Source organism: Leptodactylus fuscus, chromosome 7, assembly GCF_031893055.1.
Source record: "Leptodactylus fuscus isolate aLepFus1 chromosome 7, aLepFus1.hap2, whole genome shotgun sequence".
NCBI lineage: Eukaryota > Metazoa > Chordata > Amphibia > Anura > Leptodactylidae > Leptodactylus > Leptodactylus fuscus.
In genome coordinates this window covers 57665111-57687665 of record NC_134271.1, presented here as the reverse complement: position 1 = coordinate 57687665, position 22555 = coordinate 57665111, and the positions used below count along the sequence as shown (strand labels likewise).

The following is a 22555-nucleotide window of genomic DNA, read 5'->3' as shown; positions in this document are numbered from 1 at the left end:
CTGGGATTCTCCATTTATACAAAAGGCAGACTTTTTTTTTCTCTTTACTGGCGGATTTTTTTCTTGGTTCTCACGATTTCTTCGATTTCCCAGGAGTATTTTACCGAAAATAAAGATAATATTTCTGATATTTATTCAATCTGGCAGTAATCCTCTTTTTCCCTCTCTGAGAATATTTATAATATGCAATTTCTCATTCTGACTCCAGGATTTTATTATTTAATTCCTAAGAAATTTAGAGAGGAGGAATATTATTAATATCCTGAAGAGGGAGAAAATTCTGCTGTGGATTTAACACATAATATATTTTTCAGGGGGTTCGTATAACATTGAAATAATTATAGAAACTAAGGGACCATTTAATAAGCTTTGGAGTGAAGTCTCTGCAGTTCAGTAGTGTAACTTTATATGGCGCTGGAAAGGAGTTTTTGCAGTTCAGGAGTTGCAAAAATATGGAAAAATTGATCTTATTAGGCAACGAGACTCTCTCTTTACTTCTTTCTGAAATGATTCATTATGGGAGGATGGCAGACTTTATATTAGGACATGTTCAACAGTACTATTCTGAGCGCAGCTCCATTGTTCAGGGCAGGTTTACATAGTAGACAGCTCTTGTGATCAGGGCCCTACTCCTATTGTTTGATATGTTAAATATTTTTACACCGTAATGTCTGATATTGTCTGTTCCAGTTCCCAAGTTACTGTAAAATTATTGTTATTATTATAAAGGGGTTATACTACAAAAAGTATTTATCCTGAATACCTGATCAGTGGGAGTCTGACTGCCCAGATCCCCATCAATTCTGAAAATGTGGAGGTCCATTCCCCTGCAGAGGGTTCAGCATGACCACAGTCACGCTGGATGTAGGCATGACTTGTGGTAGACGCTGCTCCCATTGAAGTGGATGGGAGCACTGTTCATCACCAGTCATGCCATCACTCTACCAAAAAACATAGCCTACTCTATGGAAAACAATGTTTTAAAGGAAATATGTCACCAGAAAATATTCAATTTTTAAACAAAATAGTATATTCTGCATTTTTTCCTTTGTTCATTAAGCATAATATTAGGCTAGGTTCTCATCTGCATTCAGGTTTCCATTTGGGGAACTTGCTTGGGCACCCCCGAATGGAAACCTCACCTGCTTAAAAAAGCGGTTACCCACAAACTATCATGGGGTCCGCGTGGTTTCCAGCTGAAAAGAGTGAAAAATGCAGAGAGAAAAGTACAAGCGCTGGTGTGAACCCAGTCTTAGACTGTTAGACTGACACTTCCCAATTTTGTATGGGTTTTCTTTGCAACAATGATCTCACTTACTTCAAACAAAACAGGCAGGATTACAATAGAAGATAACCCCTGTATGGATAACATCACATAAAACCCACCATTGGATCCACTACTGATAATAGATATTGTCCCAGTTTGTCTATTCCCCCTCCCATCACAAAACATGCCTAGAAAACTCTCCCATAGAAAACTCTCCAGACTATTATTGCCAATCCTTGACATTAATTCAGTGCCCATCATGTTGCTTTGTCCCTGATATGCCTATCTAATGATAAGAAATAATGTTTAATATAATTCAGATATAAGGATCAAAGACACATAGATTGTGAGCCATACATGGGACAGTGAACGTCAATGTCTGTAAAGCGCTGCAGAATATGATGGCGCTACACTAGTCTGAATGAAAAAATAAAAAGAATGTAACATAGCACTGGTAGTACTAAAATTTAGATTTCAGCTCCTTCTGCTATGAAAGACTTGAAACGTCCATGAATGACATGAATGCTCACTGCTTTCAGTATTATTATTATTGTTTATTTATATAGCACCATTAATTCCATGGTGCTTTACATTTGGGGGTTTACATACAATATACAGAATATACAGGTAGATATAATACTAACAGTGATCGGCTGGCACAGTGGGGTAGAGGGCCCTGCCCGCGAGGGCTTACAATCTATGAGGGAAGGGTATTACTATGGTTGCTTCCTATGACAATGGTCTGACCCCTGGCAGTCATCCATAATCAGTCTGTTTCAGAACATGCATTGAAATGAATGAGTGTCCATGGATTTCAGTAGTCACCGCAGTTGTCCACCACCCATGCTGGCTGAATCCCCATAATACACTTTAGTGTGGTAAACTCATGAGACTGAAGGTACTTGTATAGAAGAGTGTTCAATTCATGTTATACTTATGTGACCCCAGGCTAGCTATGGTGCTACACTTGGGTTACCTAGGGGGAACAGTGTGCTCTATAAGAGCGGTCTTCATACCATTTTCAGGAGGTCAAAGTGTGTGTAGGGCCAGTCCAGTCGGTGGTCTTGGGAAATAGCTATCACACCATGAGGGACCTTAGGACTATTGTTATATACTGTGAGCTGTGGTCAACCCCTTTAAGCTACACCAGTCCTTTACAAGATTTTGTTGGCTCCAGAATACTCATTGTTTCTAAAATTGATCAGTTTTTCAACATCCTTTATATGTCTCCGCATTGACATAATACAAGTGGCTAGACCTTTATAGGTAAAGGTTGGTTTAATTATATGATACAAAAAAACCACAGTGTTCAGTTCTTCAATAAAAATGTGCTAAAAGGTCAACAAAGCATATTAAAAGCATTGTGATTTTATGAGTTCTTCTTCCAGTAATGGGTTGTTTTATACAGAACGGTAAAACGAAATGTGTCTGCAATACAAAGAGAGTGTGCGCTGCTTCCCGATGAGTGTTGGTTATACTCCCACTGTTGGGAGTAACTGGCGAGGTGAACCCACGTCTTTGCGTTGCTGTGTCCTGCCGTTGTTCTGTTAGATATGAAGCGAGTGGGAGGAGAATTGGCAGGATTTCAGCTCTCTATAATTACGCTAAGTGAAATTTTCCTATGAGCATTAGGTAATCCAGGACATTTCCTTCATTGTGACTGCTAATTTCAAAGGCAAAGATAATTCTCAGAAGAAATGATTCTCTCGCAGCTATTATACAATCTGTGCTTAATAGGATTCACCTTTTAATTACTGTTCTGGACCCGAAATGTTAAATATGATGTGGAGTTATCAATCAATGCAGAAAACTGCCAAGTGACTACGGCTTCCACATGCAGAGGCGGCTTTTTATAGTCTGATGGTGGAGGCATATTTAACATAGTAGAACTCACATAAAAGAAAAAATTATATTACTATACTAGAAAACAATTTTTCTATTTTAAGTGGAACCAAACAAATTCCTGCACAAGCATTGGTTTACACTTTTCTATTGCCATTGGACCCTCACTTCTCAGAGTGTATCTCGTCCGGACCCTTTAAAAATGTTTTTCATTTATGGTTGCTATATGAAAATTGATAGGCATTAATACAGAGGTTGTCAGCCTGTCATCTTTGGACAATCCCTTGTTGTTAGAGGAAGGTGCCTTTATAATAGGTTAGGCCCTTGCTGGGACCCCTGGATTATCTATAATCAGTCAGGAAACCTGGTAGTAAGACTAGGTTCACATGGCAGAAAATTAAGAGAAATTCCTCTTCATTTTCCGCTGCCATATTCGGCAGTGGGATTGCCGCAACAGAATGCCGATGCTCCCGGATGAATGGGCCTAATCGGCAGAGGCTCCTGAGCTGTGGAATCTGCAGTAAGATCGAGCAGGACACTGATATTTCTCTGTCCTGCTGCAATCTCGGGGGCTGGAATTGGGGGCTGGAATCCACTCCCAAATCTGTGACAGATTCCTCCTTGTGAACGTTCCCTTAGTGTTCTGTTTTCTTGCAGCACCACCTCTTTGAAAATTAGGAATTATAAACTACTCATCCAAATCAATCGGCAGTGTGTGTAACATGGGACAAGATAGGATCTCTAGAAAGAGAGATGTTATTTGCATTTGGCATCCTAAGGTGGGTGACTGTAGGTGACTCTTTATTCTGTCCAAAAGATAAAGGTTGTATATAGATATTGCCTCTATTTAGCCAAGAATACCCAAATAGGGTAACTGACCAATGAATACCAATAAAGAAAATCTTATGTTTCCACTCAGGTTTACCATGGTAAATGAGGGAGTAAAGAGAAAGAAAAACATTATGGAGAGCTTTGTGGATGAGCAGACAGTGTATTGCCATTTACTATTATTTAGTAATACTTGTGCTGGTAAATGAATTAAAGGTATAAATGTTTGCACGTTATATATCTGACCATCCCTTCCTCAATGTATTATTATATTAAGATATCTGACTTTAGAATTAGATTTTACAAATGACCTACTATCACATTTCATCTCCTATTTTCCATACTGTTTAGCGTGTGGTCTAACATTGCTCTGCTTGTTTCTTAATAAGATGCAAATGAAAGGTGTGGAATATGTAGATTAATTAAAATAAAGCCGTATTAATTAAAGGGGCAATCAGAGGGCTCCGCTAGTTAGATTAAGATGCATGTGATTTACATACAGTATTGGATTGGGAGTACACATTTTATAATTCACATTATCATTTCCCATTTTCTTCATTTGCAGCTTATTAAAATGGTTGAAGTGCCATATCAGATTCACTTATTATATGTCTAGAATGGCAGGAAATATGTTCATTATAAGGAAAAACAAAGGGGAACCACAAGGTGCCGGTTATTGATGGATGGCACCATCAGTTTGCCTTGATAGGACCTTAGGGCATGAGTAAGTCATAGAGTAACACAACCCTAAAAGAGTCAAGAGCCACTAACAAGCAGTGGCTATGCATGTATTAGCCATGATAATTGGTGCCTCTGTTAAAGAGATATTAATTTATTTCAGAATATGCAAATGAGGAAGCTAGAGCACCAAGGGCAGGTCTCTTGCTCCAAACTGCTATGCCCCATGCTTCATCTAATATGCTGGCAGCAATGCTAATATATAGGGCTAGGTGACATTTCAGTACATCTCCCTGGCCCTAGCACTCAAGAGAGAGGTGGAAGGAGGGCATATTAGAGCACTGTGAGGCATAACAGTTTTTCCGTGGCCTGGCAGGGGGCTGGGTTTGGGTCGGCTGATCAGAAAACACAATATAGTGTATATTAAATGATTACATTTATACATTTCTCTATACTTTATTAAGGAAGATCTCTACATATCATGCATAACTTATTGTTGGTATGAGCAGCTCCCTTAATAAAAGTAAGGGTAGGGCGGAACTGTCACTCGATTAAGGGTGATATGTAGAGAAATCCCTTAATAATGTAAAAGTTGGGAAAGGGGACGATCACTCAGGAGGCGCTATTACTGTAATAGTTTCCTAATAGCCCCCACAGGTGATATTACCTGTGAGGAGAACTATCTGTGGGGGACACTACTAGCGCAATATTACTGCAATAGTGCCCTAGTAGTGTTTCCAACAGATGACCCCTCCCCCCATTCATGTAATAGTATCTGTGGGGAGGCACTATTAGTGTACTATTACCATGGTTAATAACACTACCTGTGAGGCTGTGTGTGTGGGTTTAGTACCTGTGGGACGCACCACTAGGGCACTATTACAGTAATCGTGCCCCCCACTTAATATCATTACATGTGTGTTTGGGGACTGTTATTAACTGGGGGGCACTATTACTGTAATAGTGTCATAGTAGTACCCCTCAAACATAAAATTACCTGTGTGTGATTGGGGAATTATTATCTGTGGGGAGAACTACTAGGGCTATATTACAGTAATATCGCCCTCCCCCCCCAATTACCTCAGAAGGGGGAGATTGTTATTAACTGTAGGGTGGCACTTATTGTTGTAATAGTCCCAAATCACTGGTTTACAAATACTTTTTCTTCTTAGTTAGAATAGTTCACTGACTCCCTAAAGGATATACTAGAAGAACTGATATTTAAAATTTCACTTTTATTAATATTAAAAAATAAAATTACAAGCATAAAATACTAAGAGGGTCACCTAAATCGGTCACTAAATTATTGTAGACTATGTAAGTCCCACTTGAATATTCAACACTGGTGCCACATGGTAATAATGCCAATAACTTTCAGGTACAAGGGAGTTGGGAGGGATCTACAATAGCCCTAAAATTCTAATCCCTTACTCCCTATCCATTACCGTAATAGTTCCCCCCACAGGTAATATTACCTGTGTGTGTGTGGGTACTAATACCTGTGGGGGGCACTACTATGGCACTATTACATTAATGTTTCCCCCTGGTCTTATAGGCTGCACCAGCAGACCACTCTCATCAGCCTACACTTAGTAGCCCACAGCGGTCCCCAATTACCGGGATGGCCTAGAACCGAGTGATCCACGGCCCGGTGCTGGTCCACGGCCTGGTCATTGGGGACCTCTGTTTTAGACTGCTCCATGCAGTTCTCTGTTGATGATACAGAAATAGTAGGGTTATGATATATCTAAGGAAGTGAAGATGCCACATAATAACCTAAAATCAGCATAAATAGCTAAGACCAGGCTAAAACCTGTAAGTACGGCCAAATTGTGACCCCTCTGCCTTCGATCTAGACAAGCAATAAAAATTGTCTTGACTATGAGGGGTTGCTAGGCAACAGCACAGAAAAGCGGGATAAATGGTTATTTGTACATGGAAGGAAAACTAAAAGCAGGCCTAATTTTATCAGTTGGAAAACAAATGCTTAATGTAACCGCAGAGCTATTTTCTAAAGGGACAGCTGCTTTAAGTGATTGCGGGTTGCATTATTTTATGAATATTATTATTTGCACAAGTGCAATGGGAAATAAACTAGACAGCCATTCTAAATCACTTGAATAAGCACAACAAGACTAATCTCCGCCAACCCATGAATCAATTAGTGGACGCAATTTCGGATAAAAGCACGCACCTATCTGAATATTATACGAGGGAACCAGTATGGCTTGTAAGCCATACAACTAATTTTATGGGATCTCACAATGCCATCTGTCTCAGGAGACAGATGCTCACACATACTATTAGAGGGCTGCTGCATAATGAGGTCAGTCCAAATTATATCCTCCATTCTAATGTATGCACAGCATGTCCCGCAGCAGGTGCTCAGCCCTCTACACAGTTTACAGAATGCAGCATTTCAGGATTTGGTACAAATTTTTTTTTTTGCTAATAAATATTTCTTACACTTTATACTTAATGTGTCTATTAATTATATTTTTGGTATAAATCAATAATATGGCACAAATAATAATCTATTAACCCATATTTTACCTAAGGCTAACCTAACCTCACCCCATATTACTGAAGCATTCTTCTCATGAACAGCACAATATGTGCCCATAAGGGTCCCATGTACCACTCTATCAGTTCTGTGTATACATCACCACCACACACCCTTGTAGCCCATCAGGCTATTGCCACTTCTGGTACTATGGAAGTCTTACTTGAGCCTCTCATATGTATCAATGAAGACCAATGAAATCTTGAGTACAAACTATGAAAAATAACCCCCCGCCCCACACCGAAAAGAAATTCTTGTTGCAACTTACAGGTTTTTTTTTATTTTTAGAAAAACAGAGACTTTTTAACCTTTATATCCCGACAATTTTTTTTGTTGAAAGGGGCCATGGTGGGGGTTTGGCCATTCGCCCAGATTTATCATGATTTATGCTGGTTTTCTGGTATAAATCATGTCAGAACTCTACACTGACAAGAAATTGGCACAGATTCCTGGTTAGGTGAATGGACCCCTAGGGATGATCAAACTTTGGCAGGGCAGAGATTTATCAAAACTAGCATGGTGGCACCTGACTGCCTAGAAGTTGCTTAATGACATATTATATCATAATTTACTCTTTTTACTATTTTTTCCTATGACATTCCGCCATTTTGTCTAGATATAATCCTCAGCTGTTATACTTATTGCTCCATTTAATCATATTCCTATGCAGCAAACCTTCAGGCTCAAGAGTCCGGACTAACAGGAATAAGGTGCAGTAATGTGAACTGATCCCCTTTACTTTACACAGGAATCATCGCACCACTTTAAGTGTTCTAGCAGATATAAATTCAGTGAGTCAGTGGGGAAATAGGTGAGGCAGGGAAACATTATAGGGGGTCCTGGTCTTTAAGAATTGCTGAAAGTATGACATCATAGAAATTCCAACTTGAGGATATGAGTCAAGGAAAGTTAATGCAGTGAGATAAGGAGGATGAGAAGCAGAATGTAATCTGGAAGCAGAGAGACTTTGTGTGCACTGCTGATATATCCTGGTACAAAAGCACAAACATGAAGTGAAAGAGAATAAACCATACAAGCTAAGTACGGCAAGATGTTTCATGGATCCATATACTTTAATGGGGCTCTGTGGTCCGCAATATCATGTGTCTGTTCCTTATACACAAAAATGACAATAAATGGGACCCCATGCAGTCCGTGGTTGTCAAGACCTAAGAGTTGGTCACAGTTTTTACATTCTCATGAGATGACAATCTAAAATAAAAACTACCCAAAACTGAAAGTCCTTACCCATTCTATTCCCCAAACTTCCTTCCTCACTGTCTGTCTCTGACTAGTTGGTTTGGGAACATTTGGTTCCTATAACTGTTATATAAGGTTTGCAAAAACTTTCTGGCTCCAGAATTCTTATACTGTTCTACTATTCAGCATTTCTTGGTTTCAGTACATTTCGTATGTGTGGATTGTATCAGACTACAGCTACAAGTAATGCCCGAGGTCAAACTGTAAGCAATGTCGTATTATGCAGAACAAATTTAAGGCATACATTTCTGTAAATGGAATACTCATTTAGCACAGAACACATGTAATAGGCATTGTCTACAAGTCATTCCCTGAGAGCCGATCTCAGTACTAAGGCTGCGAGGGGTGACTGCTTAAGGACAACCTGTCACCAAATCCTTAAATGACACGCACCATTTCATTGCTGCTGCGCCCTTGAATAATGAATTTGTCTTGGTTTATCCTTTCAAAAGATATGGCCCTTAGAAGGTTATAAGCTCTTATTCACCAAGTGGGTGGGAATCTTTTGCTTTTCTCAGACAAAATAAAAAAGTTTACCGCCCACTTGGTAAATAAGAGTTCATTTGCATATAGCTTTCCAGAAGTCCTATTATATGAACGGGTAGACTGATTGAAAAAACGAACACAGATTATTCAGGGCACAGCAATAGTGAAGTGATGGATGGCACTTGGTATTTTCTGCTTGGTATAAGTAGCTACATGAGAGAAAGCTCTGCTTCAGGACCAGGACCAGAATTTGTTATGTTATCTCAGATATGCCTCAAGTGAACTTAACCAATGGATAAAAGTGACATATTTCTGGGGGGGAAAAATACTTACTTCTAACGTGATTTTTAACATTATTCCTGCAAGGGGACCTTGGAGAATATTTCCACACCTAGGGAACCCCTTATGCACTTTCTCCTTCAGAAAAGCTTAGTATAGGCGCAGGTAAAGCATACAATAATTCTTACCGATCATGTATTTGCAGAAATCACTTTGTCTTCTATATTTGGATGCTGTGCTCTGGAGAACCCTTGATCAAGGCTTAAAGAGGACCTTTCACCATATCTGGGCACAGGCAGTGTTATATACTGCCAGAAAGCTGACAGTGCGCTGAATTCAGCGCACTGTCGGCTTTCCCGATCCGTGCCCGGTGTAAAGCGCTATCGGTCCCGGTACCGTAGCGCTTTACAGTCAGAAGGGCGTTTCTGACCATTAGCCAGGAACGTCCTTCTGCCTCGCGGCGCCAATCGCGCTGTGCTGTGGAGCGGGGAGGAACTCCCCCTCCCCCTCCCTCTCCTGATAATGCTAGTCTACGGACAAGCTGTGTGAGCAGAGGGAGGGGGCGTTCCTCCCCGCTCCACAGCACAGAGCGATTGGCGCAGCGAGGCAGAAGGACGTCTCTGGCTAATGGTCAGAAACGCCCTTCTGACCATAGAAGAGCTACGGTACCGGGCCGTAAGCTCTTCACACCGGGCACAGATCGGGAAAGCCGACAGTGCGCTGAATTCAGCGCACTGTCAGCTTTCTGGCAGTATATAACACTGCATGTGCCCAAAAGTGGTGAAAGGTCCTCTTTAAAGAACCCCAGGTTAGCTGGGAACCCTTTTTGGGAACCACTGTCATACATTAAGGGAGCTGTCCAATTCATTTTTATTGATGAAATCAATCCTAAGCCTCCATATTTGTGAACCAATGGGTTAAATTTGGTCACTGATATGCAACCCCATATATATTGTTTGAAAAGAGATGTAGGAAGAAGAACCAGGAGTGTTGTCAGCATCTTCAACCCTTTCTGAACATCCACCATACTGTTTAAATATGGCAGCCGCTCAGCGGAGACCCATGATCAATGCCCACACTGATCCTGGGCATTAATCCACTTGATGCCTGTGTCAAAGCTGATGCTGCCATTTTAGTGTGGATCACAGTTCCCCATAGATCCAGGGATGACAATTCATTACTATGACAGCCTGGAGCCTATTGAAGAATCCTAAGCTTGTCATTACATACACTAGACAGCCTCTAAGCCTAGAAATATAGGGATTTTACAATGCATTGCAATGTATTAGAATTCAATGCCTTGTATTAGTGATTGGACCCCTGGGGTTGAAGACCCTTAGGGAGTCTAAAAATAAAAGTTAAAAAGAAAAACTAGAAAAAAAGAATATAAAAAATAAATATGAAAAGTTTAAACCTCCCTTTACCTAGTTCAGATATCAAAATAAATAAATACCTGTGCCTGAAAACATCCAGGCTACAAACTTATAAATATATTTTTTGCATGCAGTTAAAGCCGTAATGGGGAAAAAAATCAAAAGAGCTGAAACGCAGTTTTTTCACTGTTACGACTCTCATATAAACTTGAATAAAAAGCAAAAACATCAATTAATAAAAAGTATATTTGGCCCCTCAAAATTTTTTTATTAGCATCAGTATATGGCAATTCCAAGTATTTGTTTTTCAAAGATTTAGATTTTTTATTGGGTCAAAATTTAAAGAATAACCTATTGGTTTCCTCTGGGTGCTCCGATTTCCTCCCATGCTCCAAATACATATTCATAGGGAATATAGACTGTGAGCTTTATATTGAACAGTGGCTGACAATGTCTGTAAAAGTGCTGCAGAATAGGATGGCGCTATATAAGTAAGCAAAATAAATACATAAATATTGGTATCTTTATAATTGTACCAACCCACCTAAAATAGGGCTGCACAGTGAATTTTGTAAAAACGAAGCCCATAGGAAAGTTGCACACAGTTTTTCTCTCTTTCTAAAATTCAGAATTTTTTCCAACTTCCAAGTACAACATATGGAATATTAAATGGTACAATTATTAAATACAAATAGTCTTGCAAAAATGTTGCCCTCATACTCTATGAATGTAAAAATTATGGCTTTTGAAAGGCGGGGAGTAAAAAAAATTTTTTTAAAAAAAGTTTGCGGCAATAGGAAGGGGTTAAAGATTACAGGTACAAGTGCCAAGGCATGTATCCTCCCCCTCAACAAACACTAAAATAAGCATATAGTTGTAAGATATGACAGGTGAGATACATGATATATAGTCTATAATATATTCCTTAACAATTATTTGGACCTTAAAGGGAGTCTGCCAGCAGGATCTAGTGACAGTACATTGTAGGGTGATTTCTACACTTTCCAAAGATGCCTTTCTTATTCTGTATTGCAGCTCCATTTTCATGAAAATCACTATTTAATAGGGGTGTGTCTTCTCCTTCTGGAGCTTTGCTCTCTATTCTAGATATCCGTTTCTAACGGCAGAAAAAGTGTGACAAAGTGGCAGATGTCACTCAAACAATGGGGGTGGCATATATGGGCAGTCTAGACCACAGGGCAAAGCCAGGGCAGGAAAAGACCCTTTTCAGTTAAATTTGCATAGGAATAAACTCCCGATTTACATGAAAATGGAGCAGCAAAGCAGAATAATAAAGACATCTTTGGAAAGTGTAGAGATCACCCTACAATGTATTGCCATTCCAAGAGCTATAACTTTCTTTTCATTTTTCTGCTAATGTATGGGGACTTGTATTTAGTGGGATGAGTTGTGTTTTTAATGCATTATTTTTAAGGTACATATAAAATGTATTCATTAACCAGGATAAAAAAGCAACAATTTTACCATTGAGTTTTGAGTTATAAATTTTCACCACTCACCATGCACTATAAATTACTTTATAATCTTTATTACGTGGGTCAAAACTGTTGAAAAATCAGTTTTTGCATTGCCTATTATGAAAGCCATATTATTTAATCACTTGAATTATGTGAGAGCTTGTTTTTAGCAGGAGGAATTGAAATTTTCATTGGTATCCTTTTCATGTATATAAGACTTTTTGATTAATTTTTATTTTTGGGATGTGGGCTGAACAAGCAGAAATTTTGGTACTGCTTTTTATTTTTTTTTTGAAGATGTCTACAAGGAAGGATGCTATTTTATCTTTGGTATGGAGTCTCTTCATTGTATGGTCATCAAATAGTCTAATACAATCAGATTATGTTGTAAAGTTTTCTATAAAAACCTATTCCAGTATTATCTCATAGGAGATAGGTCACTAAGAATTAGTTATAAATTATTTACTGTAAGGTCAGCTGCATTTTCCAAAATGATGATCTCACCAGCTATGCCGGAACTTGCCTAGCCTTTAGTTTTTGTCTCCACTGCTGTTCCATGATAATAAATGCCCCTATCTGCCCCTTTATGTCTCTCACCAGGTGCTGGTAGAAGGCCAATGCCTACAGTTACTGGGTCACATCCTGTTTTCATTTTCTACTATTGAAGAAAAACAGGATACTCTGGATCAGCCTCTACCTTCCATCACATCCGGCTTCTTTGTTGTATGTTTAACAGAATTCTGTATCTAAAGCTTCATTGTCTTTGTTCAATTTGAGATTCCCAAAGACTCTGATGTTATTTATACTGAGCACATTCTATCTGGTCCGGTTTACATTATTTGAGATCTCTTTCATGTTGTAATATCTCAAAAATGCCTTTGATGATCATATACTCATAGGATGACATAGTACCATGTGTGGTTATTTACTGCTGCTAACAAATAGATATCAGTATTTGTTATTTTATTTTCATATGGGCAAACACGTGATATTTCTTTTGCAGAATGGTATCAATGGGATGACCATTTGGTTATAGGCAGTGGAAACTTGAATTCTTCAATAGATGGAAATATGTAAAAACATGATGCGAGGAAATGTCTGACTGATCATCAGTATCATTGACCCATCTGGATATCTATGACCCTTCTATAAATCATAAGGAACATCTTAACAAAGGAGATTTTCTCAGCATAGAAACTGATGGTATGAATATCACTAGGATATTTGACCAATTTAGTGTAGGGGATGTACAGTGGTGTAGGGGATTTGAAGAATTTCCAATTGTCTCTCTCACTGAAAAAGAACCCATGACAAGATTCTGTATGTAGCATTTTAAGACAATAGCAAATGGTCATGCTAATAATGCAGGGGTGTAGCTATAGGGGTACCCCTAAATGACCCCAAAGGTCGCTCTGCCATGTAACATTTGTAATATGGCACAAGGTAGGCACAGGCCCCAATATAGATTCAAGTTACGCCTCTTAATGCGGCACTTGATTATTGGCCTTATTTGGGTTCGGATTGGTAGAACCAAAATAGAACAAAATGAACTCATGGCAACAAATGTACTTAGGGTGGTTGTTACTGCCCATCCCCATATACATCAATAAGACTATTTTCATATCAGCGTTGGAGTGTCTGTTTGGAGACTCCATTAGTGTTTGTTGAAAGTTGCAAAGTGAGTCCTCAAAGTCTAACTTTTTTGTTTCAGTTTAAGCTTCAGTTCACACAGAGTTTTTTGGCGAGGATTTTAAGGCTGAATCTGCCTCAAAATCAGCATCCAAAAAAGCCTCCCAATAGAACTGTTTTGGGAGGCTTTTTCTGGAGGCAGATTTTGTGGCGGATTCAGCATCAAAATCACCACCAAAAAAACTCTGAGTGCACTGACCCTTAAAGAACAGACACCTAACAGATCCCAATATAGTTAATTGGGTCTGGTGGGCTCTGTATATGACCACTGTTTTAGTGGTCTGCTTTTCTGTTGTTCTGGTCCTCTGATGGAATGGAAAGGCCAACTCTAGTATGAACCTAGTATAAGGGGGAATAGATTTCCACCTGGAAATGTTAGAAAACATTTCAAGAAAGCAACCACCACCAAATTGCATATCCCCAAATTTTAGAACTGGTATAACTACTGTTACGTTATTAAACAACATAGACGTGTCATTAATCAACTTTAGACTGAAAATTATGTGATTAAGAAGAAAAACACTATGAAAACATGTATATATATCTCTCTCTATCTATCTATCTATCTATCTATCTATCTATCTATCTATCTATCTATCTATACTCAGGTAACATAAAGAAGCTTTATATTCTATGTAACCAGCTTGTCTGATGCCACCTTCTCTAACCTTATGTGGTTATCACATTTTAGATTTAACACACTGCTTATAACTTGTAATGTGTAACTTATATATGGCAGCATTTCCTTCACTGTAGTATAGCGTACAGTAGAAGTTGTTCAGTTGTCAAGTGAACATGGAACAGACATGTTTAAATAAATGACTGTGTTCATGTTTGTCTTTTGATATCAAAGTTGTAGAAACAATGCCACCCTTGTCCATAGTTTGTATCAGGTATTGTAGTTTATCCATTTCATTTGAATAGGGCTGAATGAGCTGTAATACCAGACATAGCCATAGACAAGAGGGGCACTGTCATCTGAACTTTTACAACTCACTGTTGTCCGTTAAACTTTTTACAACAATAATACAAGTGAGGGTAACAAACTTTATATTATAGATAAAATCAGGGGTGAACCTACCCCTTTCGCCGCCCGAGGTACACAACAGAAAGCCGCTCCTCCCGGGAGGAGGGGGCGGAGCGGAGGGGGCGTGGCAGAGTGAAGGGGGTGGTGCTTAGCGAAGGGGGTGGGGCTTAGTGGCGTTCGCAGGCAGAGAGCAGGCACGGAGAGGACCTGCTCTGTGCCTGAGCGTGAGGGGAGGCCGCTGGAGTAGCACTGCTCCAGTGGCCTCCCCAATCCACCGCTCGGTGCTTAGGTAAGCAAAAATGCTGTCCTCCCTGGGGCCCTGGCATAGGATAAAATATATAATTGTTTTCTTCCCCTTCTCTCTGCTCTTATTAATCTCCCTCACTCTCTGATCCTGTTTGTATATAGAAGTCCATAATCAGAAATATCAGTTTACAATACAGTCTGTGGAGAGAAGATGGAGAGGGCAAGAGAAACAGAGGGCGGAGAGAAACATAAGACTGCAGCATCTAGTGAAACATTTCTCTCACAACTGACTAGATAATAATAATAAAACTGTCACTGTGTAATGTAGAGGGGTCTTTTTACTTCTGTAATGTCTCCCTGCCCCCAGCTCTACTGCCTTTTGCATAAAACTTAACATATTTTTGCGTACAAATTTGATCTAGAACAGAAGGAATAAAGTATGTGAAGTCTTTATTGGCTCCTCTACTCTATATTACAAGTTTTCATCTGTACTATTGATTTATTAAATTTAAAAAAGTTTTAAAGGTTTAGGAAAACTATAAAACGGTTGAACAATGATAGACATTTATGGCATGTCCACAGAATATGCTATAAAAGTCCTGATAGGTACAACTCCCAGAAGTGGGTTCTTATCTCTAAAACTGATCCTTCCAAACCCTGGCCCAGCTCACCCTGCCCCTGCAGATACATTTTGGCTGTAAGTGGTGGTAGTGTTCACTCAGTCGTTCTTTTATTGAACTGAATGAAAGTTACCTAAATAGGATAGCACAGTGAGTTACGTTGTTTCTGCATTAAGCACAAGTTATGGAAACAGCTCACTGTTCTATGCTGTTTCCATAACTCTCATTCACTTCTATGGGAGGTACAGAAACAGCATAACTTGATTGCTTCTATAAACCTGACCACCGCTGACTGCCTGAAATTGGCAATCATCAGGCCCAGCGCTAAGGCATGGGGGTTCTGTTTAGAAATAAGTGTGGGTCACAAAGTTGGGACCATTATCTATCGGACATTTATGGACAGGCTTGGATTGAACCACAGGGGAGCAGGTGAATCCCCTGAAGAACCTCTCTTTCGGAAGGACTAGTGGGCCCCTAGACCCCCAACCCCTGCAAGACTGGTGCATGACACAGTACACATATTGTGCTACACGGAGCGTATAGCTGACACCGCCTATGATCCCATATAATGAACTGGTTAGAATATTTAACACACTATATTATACACAGATTTATTGGCTAGGAAGGTTGACCAATATCTTCTTACCTAGGCCCCCTATCCTTACAGTCACTGTAGGGCCCAACACCAATCTTGCTAATAGAGAGAAAGATGCCCTAGTCTAAAGCAATGGTGGATCATCAGATTACTGAAAGGCCTAAGGATAGAAAGAGTCCAAGGTGAGGGCTATGTATCAGGCTCATTCTGAAAAAAACTGTTAGTACAGTTTTAGGAATTTGCGAATGGGAGGGCAGGTAATAATTGTATTAAGCTATGTCATGGGCTACTTACATGCAATCTGCTGGTGGGCCTTGGGCACCCCAACCCTGCTTATGTCTACATGACTTGGGCAGGTGTATGGGAGGGTTAGTTTTAGAAATAGGTGTGTGTCCCAGAGGTGGTGCACTTCCTTTAACTACAGCTGGAGTCATGATACTTATGGTCGCTGTTGGAATCAGTTAACAATTTGACAACAAACATCAACTCAGCTTCAGAGAGTTAGCTTTAGGTTTGCCCCCTTGGTGGTTATAAACTATGGCCACATTTTTGGAACATGAACAATCTACCCCATGTACTGGTTTATTTTACTATCATCAGAGTTCACTGTAATGGTTTCCCTCTGACCATACAGGACATAAACACAGCCATGTTAGAAGGCATAAGCTATATATATATATATATATATATATATATATATATATATACACTCACCGGCCACTTTATTAGGTACACCATGCTAGTAAAGGGTTGGACCCCCTTTTGCCTTCAGAACTGCCTCAATTCTTCGTGGCATAGATTCAACAAGGTGCTGGAAGCATTCCTCAGAGATTTTGGTCCATATTGACATGATGGCATCACACAGTTGCCGCAGATTTGTCGGCTGCACATCCATGATGCGAATCTCCCGTTCCACCACATCCCAAAGATGCTCTATTGGATTGAGATCTGGTGACTGTGGAGGCCATTGGAGTACAGTGAACTCATTGTCATGTTCAAGAAACCAGTCTGAGATGATTCCAGCTTTATGACATGGCGCATTATCCTGCTGAAAGTAGCCATCAGATGTTGGGTACATTGTGGTCATAAAGGGATGGACATGGTCAGCAACAATATTCAGGTAGGCTTTGGCGTTGCAACGATGCTCAATTGGTACCAAGGGGCCCAAAGAGTGCCAAGAAAATATTCCCCACACCATGACACCACCACCACCAGCCTGAACCGTTGATACAAGGCAGGATGGATCCATGCTTTCATGTTGTTGACGCCAAATTCTGACCCTACCATCCGAATGTCGCAGTAGAAATCGAGACTCATCAGACCAGGCAACGTTTTTCCAATCTTCAATTGTCCAATTTCGATGAGCTTGTGCAAATTGTAGCCTCAGTTTCCTGTTCTTAGCTGAAAGGAGTGGCACCTGGTGTGGTCTTCTACTGCTGTAGCCCATCTGCCTCAAAGTTGGACGTACTGTGCGTTCAGAGATGCTCTTCTGGCTACCTTGGTTGTAACGGGTGGCTATTTGAGTCACTGTTGCCTTTCTATCAGCTCGAACCAGTCTGGCCATTCTCCTCTGACCTCTGGCATCAACAACGCATTTCCGCCCACAGAACTGCCGCTCACTGGATGTTTTTTCTTTTTCGGACCATTCTCTGTAAACCTTAGATATGGTTGTGCATGAAAATCCCAGTAGATCAGCAGTTTCTGAAATACTCAGACCAGCCCTTCTGGCACCAACAACCATGCCACGTTCAAAGGCACTCAAATCACCTTTCTTCCCCATACTGATGCTCGGTTTGAACAGGAGATTGTCGTGACCATGTCTACATGCCTAAATGCACTGAGTTGCCGCCATGTGATTGGCTGATTAGAAATTAAGTGTTAACGAGCAGTTGGACAGGTGTACCTAATAAAGTGGCCGGTGAGTGTATATATATATATATATATATATATATATATATATATATATATATATCTTAGTAAATGCATTCATCAGTTTTCGCCTGTTTTTCCAGGTAATTAATTGTCAATTGTTTTTGCAGGAATGAAGCAGAATATGTCTAATTCTCCATCCATTGAATCTCTGTTATATTAAGCATCCTGTTTCCTATTCTTTTCAAACAAAAGCAGGATGTGTCTCAGGCCTTGTCTAACCTTTAGTAAATAATTGCTATACCAGGAGACTTCAGAATGTTACATTTTCTTCCCGCAATCTCTGCAATGTCGGTAATTTAAAGGCTCCCCAGGCAATTTAAATAGAAAATCTGCTTTTAAACAACTTTCCACTATCAGAATCTGCATAAAAACTTAAGTCCCTTTATAAATACTCTGGTTTACTTATTAGGCAGAAATGTACAGTTTTTCTAAAGCTGTCCATTATAACTTGTCCATAATATTTGTCGGCTGACAGTTATTTTCCCTGCACCCACCATATAGATCCACGCTCAGCCAACTGTGAATTTGTTGTGAATTAGGAAAGGGATATAAGCTGCTGTCAGACGCTTATGGCAGCGGCTTATCTCCTTTGGGAACAAGGATCAAGCATGTTAAAATCCAATATACACAATCCTTCTTTCTAATATTTCTAATATTTGCTGTCTGGGAAAAGTTAAGGGAGACAGCTGATCCTCCTAAAATCAATCAATTTGACTCACTTTCCTGTAATATGTATGAGCACCTTAAAGGGGTTTTCCCTGCAAAAACAAGTTCTCCCCTTTCCATGGTATATGGGTAAAACTTGCAAATCAGTGGAGGTCCAACTACTGCGCCATTCAAAACAAATGACAAATGTCCCTTGTTTTCCTGATCACTGGGGATCTGACTGGTCAGACCCCCACAGATCTGCAAGTTACCCCCAACCTATGGATAAGACATTACTTACTTTTGTTGGAAAACCCCTTTAATCTTGAATGGACAATTCTGATAATTTACTGACAACACAATGGAGCTAAAGAGCTGACTGTTTGCAAGAACAAAAAAAAAAAGAATTTGTAAGGGGCTGTTCAGGCAAAATTGATATTTCATATTGATGACCTATGCCCAGGATAGATCATAGATCAGTACGTGATCTGTGAGAGTGCAACACTCTGAAGTTACAGCCGTGGATGGGGAACGGATACTGCCTGTCCTATTCAAACAATAGGAGCGGCTGTATTTCCCCACAACCACTGCTAGGCACTGGATGGGGCTGCTCCACTGCTCTTATTACTTGAATAGGAGAGCCAGCATGCGCTCCCCATCCACTGCTGTAAATCCTGGCACTCGGAGGCTGCCAGTACAGCTGATCTCAAGTGTTGAACCCCCACAGATCACACACTGATGAAATATCCTGTGAATAGGTCATCAGTTTGAAAAGTTGACTTGGGGCCAGACACCCCCTTTAAGTTCAGGTCCCTCAAACAATACTATCACTGTTCTATGTGCTGATCAGAAAACCCTAAAGCAAATTGCCAAAATAGATTGGATTCCTATGATTATTCTTTTATTATAATTGACCCCTTTATATATATAATATGTCTTGGTTGGGCCCAGTCTCTGTATTCGAAATATAGGCATATACCATTTGATCAGCAAATCATTGTAACCCAGCTCCTGGTTGTTGGTGTTATTTGGTAACTCTGGATATTGCATACAATGTTGCCAGTTTCTAATGTCCTCTGATTTACTTTGATATTGGTACCCATATAAATTTCTTTGGAGTTTTCATGATGGCTGTACTCTTAATGCAATGACATATGTTTGTGACACAATGTGGGGTAGGACTAAAAACGTGAAATTCTTAATACTTAGTTGTCCTTTTATCTTGGAATGGATAAAAAGATTCATTCCTTTTCAGTGGATCACTCATTATTTTTAATAATTATTGTTTATACCTATGTTCTGCACTAAACTAAGATCTGTGGGCCACTTCTGGTCACTGGGTATTGTCCAAATGTCTAACTGGTCACTTTGCAGGAAAAGACCCACTTGCTGAAATTACAATATATAACATATCACCTATTGCTTTTTGGATACAGTAACTTAGACCAGTAGTTCTGAAGCACCTACATATTCATTAGAAGCCTCTATGCCAGGTAGAAAAGATATGTTGTGAGTTATAGCCACAATACCTAAAGACCCCTGCCACCCCCTTGTCTACAGACATATACAAAAATTGATAGCATTGTATTCCTGAGATAGCCTTTTTTCTTCTACTCTCTTAGGGCACACTGATTTCATAGACCGAATTTCCCTTGCTGGACCCCAGCCCTTACAGCTCTCTGCTCTAAAGCTCTGCAAATAGCCATTGAGAGCAATGAATGACCTCATAGTTGAATGGCATCCATGTAATGCTTAGGATTTCCTCCAGTACTATGGCTCCTCAAACCCTATTTTCCACACACCTGATTAAAGGAATTCTCAGTGACAATACAAAAATTATCAACTGACAGTGGGATCAGAAATCAGAGCACAGATCTAACCATCAGAAGGCCAATACCCCAAGAATATTGTCTGATCATCGATAGGAATATAAATCATTATGATGAAAATAAACTCATACATACCTGTGTGATTGGATGAAACCCCAAATGATTTGAATCCACCTAAAATGTTAAAAATAGAAGAAATAATCCACCAGTCGTAGGACCACAAAGGAACAAAAGATATGGGTCAGTTCAGGAGTTTGTGAATTCCAAAATATCCAGCATACTCCACTTTGGAACGAGTCTGATCCCACCCAGTTCCTTCCTTTGATTGTTCTTCACGTCACTGAGGTTTGAAGCCACTGGGTTACATGGAGGAAATAAGATAAATGTACTTCAGATTATTTTTTCTCTGTTGTTGCCTAGAATTGGGAGCTCAGTAACCATTCGTTTATAAGGAAGCAAAAATGTTTTGCAATCCTCAGTAAAATATTAAGCATAACAATTCTGGATGAAAATTTGGGGAACTGCTGGCTGACAAAACAGTTCCAAGGGCGCGCGCGCGCACACACACACACACACACACACACACACACACACACACACACACACACACACATATATATATATATATTGTCAGGGCCTGGGGTTGCTAGGTGGGGTGGCATAGACACACAAGTCCAGTTTCTTTAGTCCAAAACAAAAGTAGAGTTTATTTTAACTCAAAAAAGTAGTGCAGCAACAAAAGGAAACAATACAAGAAATAAATACCTGCCCGGCTAGGCTCTAACTAAACATAGAATAGGTTACCTCACCTAGAATAACATAAATCCAAAAGCCAGTAGAATCATTCAAGACACAGCTCCAAAAAATATGACCTCTCTGTTGGCTCTCCAGCCAAAAACAAGAAGGCAAACTAGGGGTAGCATGGTGGTTCAGTGGTTAGCACTGCGGTCCTGGGTTCAAATCCTACCAAAGACAACAGCTGCAAACAGTTTGTATGTTCTCCCTGTGTTTGTGTGAATTTCCTCCCATATTCCAAAAACATATTGATAGGGAAAAAATGTACATTGTGAGCCCTATATGGGGCTCACAATCTACATTAAAATAAACAAAACAAAAAAAAAAAAAAAAAACCAAGGATGCAAACATATGTACCTCTGGCACTCCATTTTAATGGCCACTATTGATACATCATCAGTTTTTCATGTGTGACCACTGATGCCAGTGAGTGGCCGCAGCGGTTACGAGAGCCTAAATACTTCCAGTCTAGTGGGACCGAAAGTGGAGGTAACATGGGCTGTGCCACTGAAGCATCAGTGAATTTTATGATTATCCCTCTGTGGCATTCCAGTGGTCCCTTCTGGGTCTATGGTTATGACATCATGTAACTCATTCACATAATCACTGCCACAAATCCCTGGACTTAGTGGTCATGTGGAAGACACAAAACATCCCCAATGGGGCCAGTGATTCACAAGGTCACATGTATATAGCATCATTTCTGCAAGACTAGCAGGGGATGTAATAGTGAATATAGGTTGTTTCTCTGTTTTATTCTTTACTATATCTGTCTTTTTCCCAATTTTCTTAACATCTCAGACAACCCCTTTCAGAATAGGCCATCAATGTCTATTTCTAGACACTCCATGTTTTGCTCCCTTCCAATTGTCACGTTTTAATCTTAGTCTTTTCTAGGCTATATCTGTTTCTATTCTCTGTTATTTTTCCAGGAGTGACACCAGGAAATGACATCCATTACAGCTTCTATAGGGGTCACCACCTATTTTTCCTAGACTTCTCAATGGAAAATCTTTTTTACAGATTAACATAACCAGACCTATTTTTTCTTCTACTGGAAATCTGCTACAATAGGTGACAATGCGCAGAAAAGCTGTAATGGCAGTCTAATACTGAAACTTAG

The 22555-nt window shown here is 39.8% G+C and overlaps 1 protein-coding gene across 1 annotated transcript in view; it reads right to left on the bottom strand.

Annotated features, from left to right (window-relative positions):
- The window catches only part of CDH5 (cadherin 5), a 39954-nt gene extending 19078 nt beyond the window's left edge, over positions 1-20876 (bottom strand). Inside the window, exon 1 of the mRNA XM_075281945.1 lies at positions 20773-20876. The gene's annotated coding sequence lies outside the window, so the exon portion shown is untranslated. The remainder of the gene's footprint in view (positions 1-20772) is intronic.
- Between the last annotated feature and the right edge of the window lie 1679 nt (positions 20877-22555).